Source organism: Poecilia reticulata, chromosome 22 (genome assembly GCF_904066995.2).
Source record: "Poecilia reticulata chromosome 22, P_reticulata-male-v2, whole genome shotgun sequence".
Taxonomy (NCBI): domain Eukaryota; kingdom Metazoa; phylum Chordata; class Actinopteri; order Cyprinodontiformes; family Poeciliidae; genus Poecilia; species Poecilia reticulata.
This window is the reverse complement of record NC_088851.1, coordinates 2,267,183-2,275,404: the sequence shown is the minus strand read 5'-3', so window position 1 is coordinate 2,275,404 and position 8,222 is coordinate 2,267,183. Positions and strand designations below refer to the sequence as shown.

At 59.6% G+C, this 8,222-nt stretch overlaps 1 non-coding gene across 1 annotated transcript; it reads right to left on the bottom strand.

Moving 5' to 3' along the window:
- Positions 1-503: 503 nt before the first annotated feature.
- LOC145550116 (18S ribosomal RNA) lies at positions 504-2,384 on the bottom strand. Its single transcript, XR_014085965.1, has one exon. It is a non-coding gene; the product is annotated as an 18S ribosomal RNA (ribosomal RNA).
- Positions 2,385-8,222: the final 5,838 nt, after the last annotated feature.

Here is an 8,222-nt window from a genome sequence, read left to right as displayed (position 1 = left end):
GGCGCCGGAGGGCGCCTTCGGCGGGTGGTCGGCCCCGGACTAAGTCGGTGGAGCCGGTCCGCGGCAGAGACCCCACCCCCCCCCAACCAGGTCGGGGGGGGGAGAGAGCACAGAGCCGCGGGCCGGAGCCCGGCGCGGAGAACGGTCGTGCGCCGCGGCGGGCCGGAAGACGGACGGAGCCGAGGCTCCGCCGCTCCCGCCCGGACGCCACGCCCGGCCGCCGAGACCCCCGCGCCGGGGATCTGCCATCAGCGGGGGGAGAGGGGAAAGCGGTGTGAGGGAGAGGGGGCTCAGGTCGAACCACAACCGCCGAAGCGGCGTGGCCGGCCCCGGCGACCCCTGAGACCGGCCGGCCCCGTCTCCCCGCGGCGCTCCCCCGAAACCCCCCGCCCAGCAAAGAGTTCCGAAGCCAACTAGAGCCGACGACTGCCACGGGCCGAGAGCGGGGCCACTCGAGGCCCCGCAACCCGACGCCGCCGGCAGCGCGCCTCTCTCTTTCCCGGTAATGATCCTTCCGCAGGTTCACCTACGGAAACCTGTTACGACTTTTACTTCCTCTAGATAGTCAAGTTTGATCGTCTTCTCGGCGCTCCGCCAGGGGCCGTGGCCGACCCCCGGCGGGGCCGATCCGAGGACCTCACTAAACCATCCAATCGGTAGTAGCGACGGGCGGTGTGTACAAAGGGCAGGGACTTAATCAACGCGAGCTTGTGACCCGCGCTTACTGGGAATTCCTCGTTGATGGGAAACAATTGCAATCCCCATCCCCATCACGAGTGGGGTTCAGCGGTTACCCGCGCCTCTCGGCGAAGGGTAGACACACGCTGATCCACTCAGTGTGGCGCGGTGCAGCCCCGGACATCTAAGGGCATCACAGACTGTTATGCTCAATCTCGCGTGGCTGAACGCCACTTGTCCCTCTAAGAATTGGACGCCGACCGCACGGGGCCGCGTAACTAGTTAGCATGCCGGAGTCTCGTTCGTTATCGGAATTAACCAGACAAATCGCTCCACCACAAGAACGGCCATGCACACCACCCACAGAATCGGAAAGAGCTATCAATCTGTCAATCCTTCCGTGTCCGGGCCGGGTGAGGTTTCCCGTGTTGAGTCAAATTAAGCCGCAGGCTCCACTCCTGGTGGTGCCCTTCCGTCAATTCCTTAAGTTTCAGCTTTGCAACCATACTCCCCCGGAACCCAAAGACTTTGGTTTCCCGGACGCTGCCCGCGGTCATGGAATAACGCCGCCGGATCGCTAGTCGGCATCGTTTATGGTCGGAATACGACGGTATCTGATCGTCTTCGAACCTCCGACTTTCGTCTTGATTAATGAAAACATTCTTGGCAAATGCTTTCGCTTTCGTCCGTCTTGCGCCGGTCCAAGAATTTCACCTCTAGCGGCGCAATACGAATGCCCCCGGCCGTCCCTCTTAATCATGGCCCCAGTTCAGAGAGAAGAAAACCCACAAAATAGAACCGGGGTCCTATTCCATTATTCCTAGCTGCGGTATTCAGGCGACGGGGGCCTGCTTTGAACACTCTAATTTTTTCAAAGTAAACGCTTCGAGCCCCGGCAAGACACTCAGCTAAGAGCATCGAGGGGGCGCCGAGAGGCAGGGGCTGGGACAGACGGTGGCTCGCCTCGCGGCGGACCGTCAGCTCGATCCCGAGATCCAACTACGAGCTTTTAACTGCAGCAACTTTAAGATACGCTATTGGAGCTGGAATTACCGCGGCTGCTGGCACCAGACTTGCCCTCCAATGGATCCTCGTTAAAGGATTTAAAGTGTACTCATTCCAATTACAGGGCCTCGAAAGAGTCCTGTATTGTTATTTTTCGTCACTACCTCCCCGAGTCGGTAGTGGGTAATTTTCGCCTGCTGCCTTCCTTGGATGTGGTAGCCGTTTCTCAGGCTCCCTCTCCGGAATCGAACCCTGATTCCCCGTTACCTGTGGTCACCATGGTAGGCACGTAGCGTACCATCGAAAGTTGATAGGGCAGACATTCGAATGAGACGTCGCCGCCACGGAGGGCCAGCGATCGGCCCCAGGTTATCTAGAGTCACCAAAGCGGGCCGGGGCGGGCCCCCGCACCCCCCCGCGAGAGGGGAGGAGGGGAAGCCGCACCCCGCATGGGTTTTGGGTCTGATAAATGCACGCATCCCCGACCGCCCGCCCCGCGAAGGGAGGCGGCCGGGTCAGCGCTCGTTTGCATGTATTAGCTCTAGAATTGCCACAGTTATCCAAGTAACGGTAGAGCGATCAAAGGAACCATAACTGATTTAATGAGCCATTCGCAGTTTCACTGTACCAGCCGTGTGTACTTAGACATGCATGGCTAATCTTTGAGACAAGCATATGCTACTGGCAGGATCAACCAGGTAGACTCCCGGCGAACGATGACCGCGCGCCGAGGCCGGTGACGGAAGGTTGCTCCGGCGACGCACCGCGTGGGTGCGCGCTTTATCCGGAGGAGAGCCCGCCGACTTCCGGCTCCGACGCGCGCGCATGCATCTCGGAAGTGCGGAGGAACCGAGTGGGGCGGGCGTCGTCTTGGGCGAGAACCGCCTGCCATGCCTTGCCTGCCTGCCTGCCCCCACCGCGGATCTCCGTAGAGGGCCCCCGCAGCGGCTGTGCCAGCCTCCGGCCAATCATTGGATACGGATGCCCCGGTGGTGTCTGTGAGAGATCACACTTTGCCCGGGGGAGAGCCGTGGTCCGCAGCGTCCTTCGAGCTGGCACATGTGCGCGGGGTATGGTTCTGCATATGGGTTTTGAGAAACTCGATGATTCCTGGAGCCACCGCAGCTTCCTGGAGGCCGGTTCCACCCCAAACGATACCTAACTGGAACCGACAGTCCTGCTGCGATGGACCAGTGAAAGACGGCTGGGACAGACGGGACGTCTCGGTCTCGCTACCGATGGGACGACCGCGGGCTGGAGCGGGTGGGCCAGGCCCACGACTGTCAGTGCCCGGGTCTGGAGGCGAACCTGCAAGGTTGGAGGAACCCTTCGCCGAAGCGCCAGTGCTTGAGAGCACCAGGGCCGGCGGAGCCCTCCATGGCAGGCCACGTGTGCTGTTCGGTCGGTTGTGTGTGTGTGTAAGTGTGCATGGGAGACATCCACTGGAGCTCCAGGACCTCCAGCGGGACCCCGGGCGGACCGGAGTCCGCTCAGAGCACACCGCCTTCGGCCTGGCCCAGGGTGTCCTTGCCGCTCTGTCCTGCCTTCCACAGAGCTCCGGGCGAGCCAGAGAACCTCCAGGCCCGTCGGAAGGACCCAGCAGACTCACCGGCCAAATCTGAGACATGTCGGCCAAAGCCCCGGTTCTCCAGAGAAAAGGCAGACTTTTTTTTTAAAACCGCTCAAAATGCACTAAAATGGGGGAAAAGAGGGCTGAAACCTGCTTAGATAGGCTCGCCAGACATCCAGGTTTCCGAAAATATAATTTCTAAGACCTCACTTGCCATTTTCTTCTAAGTCCCTCTTTCCAACTCTCTCCTGATATCGTTCCGGCGGTGTTTTGACGGGTAAGGTGACGTAATACCCTCGGCCGAGTTTCATGGGCGAAAGTGAAAGTAAAAAAAGACCGGACATTTAGTGTGCACCGGACCTTCCGGTGCTAATATCTCAGTCGTTCTTTGCGGTAGAAGGAAACGGAGGGCACGGGGCTGTTCCCCGGAGTCCGGACTATCGGCCACTGGTGCGTTTTTACCGAAAAAGTGCATTTTTCGCCGTTTTTTGGACCGCTTTTCCGCGAAACGCTTAAAAATTCGTTAAAAATCGTAGGAAGGTCCTGGAGCAAATCGGACACCACCAGCGCACTCCTGGGACTCGCCCGGTTCCAACGGTGTATGACATGCCAGGGTTCCCGCCCGTTTTCGCCGCTTTTCGGGGGACCGAATGGGACCGCTTTGGCGAAAATCACTTAAAAATTCGTTAAAAATCGTAGGAAGGTCCTGGAGCAAATCGGACACCACCAGCGCACTCCTGGGACTCGTCCGGTTCCACCGATGTATGACATGTCTGGGTCCGAAAAAGCGTTGGGGTCCTGGGTCGTGTTTCTCGACCCTGGTAAGGCACATGACAGTGGCGCTGAGGATGATGATGTTGGAGCAGCCGATGAAGATACTCGCGTCGGGCGGGGCTGAGCGGGGATGAGCGAGGGCTGAGACCCTCGACAGAGAACCGGGCCTAGGGACCGGGACTTTGGTCCAGGCCTCCGGGAGTGACATCACCCGAACCGGGGGCATCCCAGGAGCACGATGGTGCCAGTCCCGGTTCGTTTGGACCGCGGGAAAGGGTACTTTTGACCCGACTTCCGGTAGACGGTTAAACACCCATAGACGACCGCAGGAAGGTCCTGGAGCGAAACGGAGGCCACCCTAGTAATCCCCGGAGCGGCCCGGATCCAACGGTGTACGGCATGAGCGGGTTCCGGGCCTTCCGGACCGCCTACTCGCCCCCCCCCCGGGCCCGCTTAGGCGCAAATCGCTTAAAAATTCGTTAAAAATCGGGGGAACGTCCTAGGCGAAATCGGAGACCACCGGGGCACTCCTGGGACTCGCCCGGTTCTTCCAGTATATAGTTTGCCTAGGTTCCGTACGAATTTGAAATCCGGGCCTGGAGCAACAGAGACATCCAGGCCTGCAGAACCAGGCTGGGACATCCAGGCAGAGACATCCAGGCCTGCAGAACCAGGCACAGACATCCAGGCCTGCAGAACCAGGCTGGGACATCCAGGCAGAGACATCCAGGCCTGCAGAACCAGGCACAGACATCCAGGCACAGACATCCAGGCCTGCAGAACCAGGCACAGACATCCAGGCACAGACATCCAGGCAGAGACATCCAGGCCTGCAGAACCAGGCACAGACATCCAGGCACAGACATCCAGGCCTGCAGAACCATGCACAGACATCCAGGCCTGCAGAACCATGCACAGACATCCAGGCCTGCAGAACCATGCACAGACATCCAGGCCTGCAGAACCAGGCTGGGACATCCAGGCACAGACATCCAGGCCTGCAGAACCATGCACAGACATCCAGGCACAGACATCCAGGCCTGCAGAACCATGCACAGACATCCAGGCAGAGACATCCAGGCCTGCAGAACCAGGCTGGGACATCCAGGCACAGACATCCATGCACAGACATCCAGGCCTGCAGAACCATGCACAGACATCCAGGCACAGACATCCAGGCCTGCAGAACCATGCACAGACATCCAGGCCTGCAGAACCAGGCTGGGACATCCAGGCCTGCAGAACCAGGCACAGACATCCAGGCACAGACATACAGGCCTGCAGAATCAGGCTGGGACATCCAGGCCTGCAGAACCAGGCTGGGACATCCAGGCCTGCAGAACCAGGCTGGGACATCCAGGCACAGACATCCAGGCCTGCAGAACCATGCACAGACATCCAGGCAGAGACATCCAGGCCTGCAGAACCAGGCTGGGACATCCAGGCACAGACATCCATGCACAGACATCCAGGCCTGCAGAACCATGCACAGACATCCAGGCAGAGACATCCAGGCCTGCAGAACCAGGCACAGACATCCAGGCACAGACATCCAGGCAGAGACATCCAGGCCTGCAGAACCATGCACAGACATCCAGGCACAGACATCCAGGCCTGCAGAACCAGGCTGGGACATCCAGGCCTGCAGAACCATGCACAGACATCCAGGCAGAGACATCCAGGCCTGCAGAACCAGGCACAGACATCCAGGCAGAGACATCCAGGCCTGCAGAACCAGGCACAGACATCCAGGCCTGGACATCCAGGCACAGACATCCAGGCAGAGACATCCAGGCCTGCAGAACCAGGCTGGACATCCAGGCCTGCAGAACAGGCACAGACATCCAGGCCGGCACATCCAGGCACAGACATCCAGGCAGAGACATCCAGGCCTGCAGAACCAGGCACAGACATCCAGGCACAGACATCCAGGCCTGCAGAACCAGGCACAGACATCCAGGCACAGACATCCAGGCCTGCAGAACCATGCACAGACATCCAGGCACAGACATCCAGGCCTGCAGAACCATGCACAGACATCCAGGCAGAGACATCCAGGCCTGCAGAACCAGGCTGGGACATCCAGGCACAGACATCCATGCACAGACATCCAGGCCTGCAGAACCATGCACAGACATCCAGGCACAGACATCCAGGCCTGCAGAACCATGCACAGACATCCAGGCCTGCAGAACCAGGCTGGGACATCCAGGCCTGCAGAACCAGGCACAGACATCCAGGCACAGACATACAGGCCTGCAGAATCAGGCTGGGACATCCAGGCCTGCAGAACCAGGCTGGGACATCCAGGCCTGCAGAACCAGGCTGGGACATCCAGGCACAGACATCCAGGCCTGCAGAACCATGCACAGACATCCAGGCAGAGACATCCAGGCCTGCAGAACCAGGCTGGGACATCCAGGCACAGACATCCATGCACAGACATCCAGGCCTGCAGAACCATGCACAGACATCCAGGCAGAGACATCCAGGCCTGCAGAACCAGGCACAGACATCCAGGCACAGACATCCAGGCAGAGACATCCAGGCCTGCAGAACCAGGCACAGACATCCAGGCACAGACATCCAGGCCTGCAGAACCAGGCTGGGACATCCAGGCCTGCAGAACCATGCACAGACATCCAGGCAGAGACATCCAGGCCTGCAGAACCAGGCACAGACATCCAGGCAGAGACATCCAGGCCTGCAGAACCAGGCACAGACATCCAGGCCTGGACATCCAGGCACAGACATCCAGGCAGAGACATCCAGGCCTGCAGAACCAGGCTGGGACATCCAGGCCTGCAGAACCAGGCACAGACATCCAGGCCTGGACATCCAGCACAGACATCCAGGCAGCCAGCCAGCACAGACATCCAGGCAGAGACATCCAGGCCTGCATAACCAGGCACAGACATCCAGGCAGAGACATCCAGGCCTGCAGAACCAGGCTGGACATCCAGGCACAGACATCCAGGCCTGCAGAACCATGCACAGACATCCAGGCAGAGACATCCAGGCCTGCAGAACCAGGCTGGGACATCCAGGCACAGACATCCATGCACAGACATCCAGGCCTGCAGAACCATGCACAGACATCCAGGCACAGACATCCAGGCCTGCAGAACCATGCACAGACATCCAGGCCTGCAGAACCAGGCTGGGACATCCAGGCCTGCAGAACCAGGCACAGACATCCAGGCACAGACATACAGGCCTGCAGAATCAGGCTGGGACATCCAGGCCTGCAGAACCAGGCTGGGACATCCAGGCCTGCAGAACCAGGCTGGGACATCCAGGCACAGACATCCAGGCCTGCAGAACCATGCACAGACATCCAGGCAGAGACATCCAGGCCTGCAGAACCAGGCTGGGACATCCAGGCACAGACATCCATGCACAGACATCCAGGCCTGCAGAACCATGCACAGACATCCAGGCAGAGACATCCAGGCCTGCAGAACCAGGCACAGACATCCAGGCACAGACATCCAGGCAGAGACATCCAGGCCTGCAGAACCATGCACAGACATCCAGGCACAGACATCCAGGCCTGCAGAACCAGGCTGGGACATCCAGGCCTGCAGAACCATGCACAGACATCCAGGCAGAGACATCCAGGCCTGCAGAACCAGGCACAGACATCCAGGCAGAGACATCCAGGCCTGCAGAACCAGGCACAGACATCCAGGCCTGGACATCCAGGCACAGACATCCAGGCAGAGACATCCAGGCCTGCAGAACCAGGCTGGGACATCCAGGCCTGCAGAACCAGGCACAGACATCCAGGCCTGGACATCCAGGCACAGACATCCAGGCAGAGACATCCAGGCCTGCAGAACCAGGCACAGACATCCAGGCAGAGACATCCAGGCCTGCATAACCAGGCACAGACATCCAGGCAGAGACATCCAGGCCTGCAGAACCAGGCTGGGACATCCAGGCACAGACATCCAGGCTGCATGGAACTCCACATAGCCTTGACCTCCAGGCCCACACCCAGACTTGGCTCCGGGGTCAGACACAGTCTTGGAACCCCCCCACCCCCGATAGAACCAGGCTCTCCACACGAACACGTGTACCTACACTTAAGCACCCCTCCTCGGACTAAACCCAGTAGTACGCAGGCCCTGGAAGCTCGTGCCCCTGGTAAGGCAACTCAGTTTTACGATGTGGCCTTGGGTTGACCAGGGAG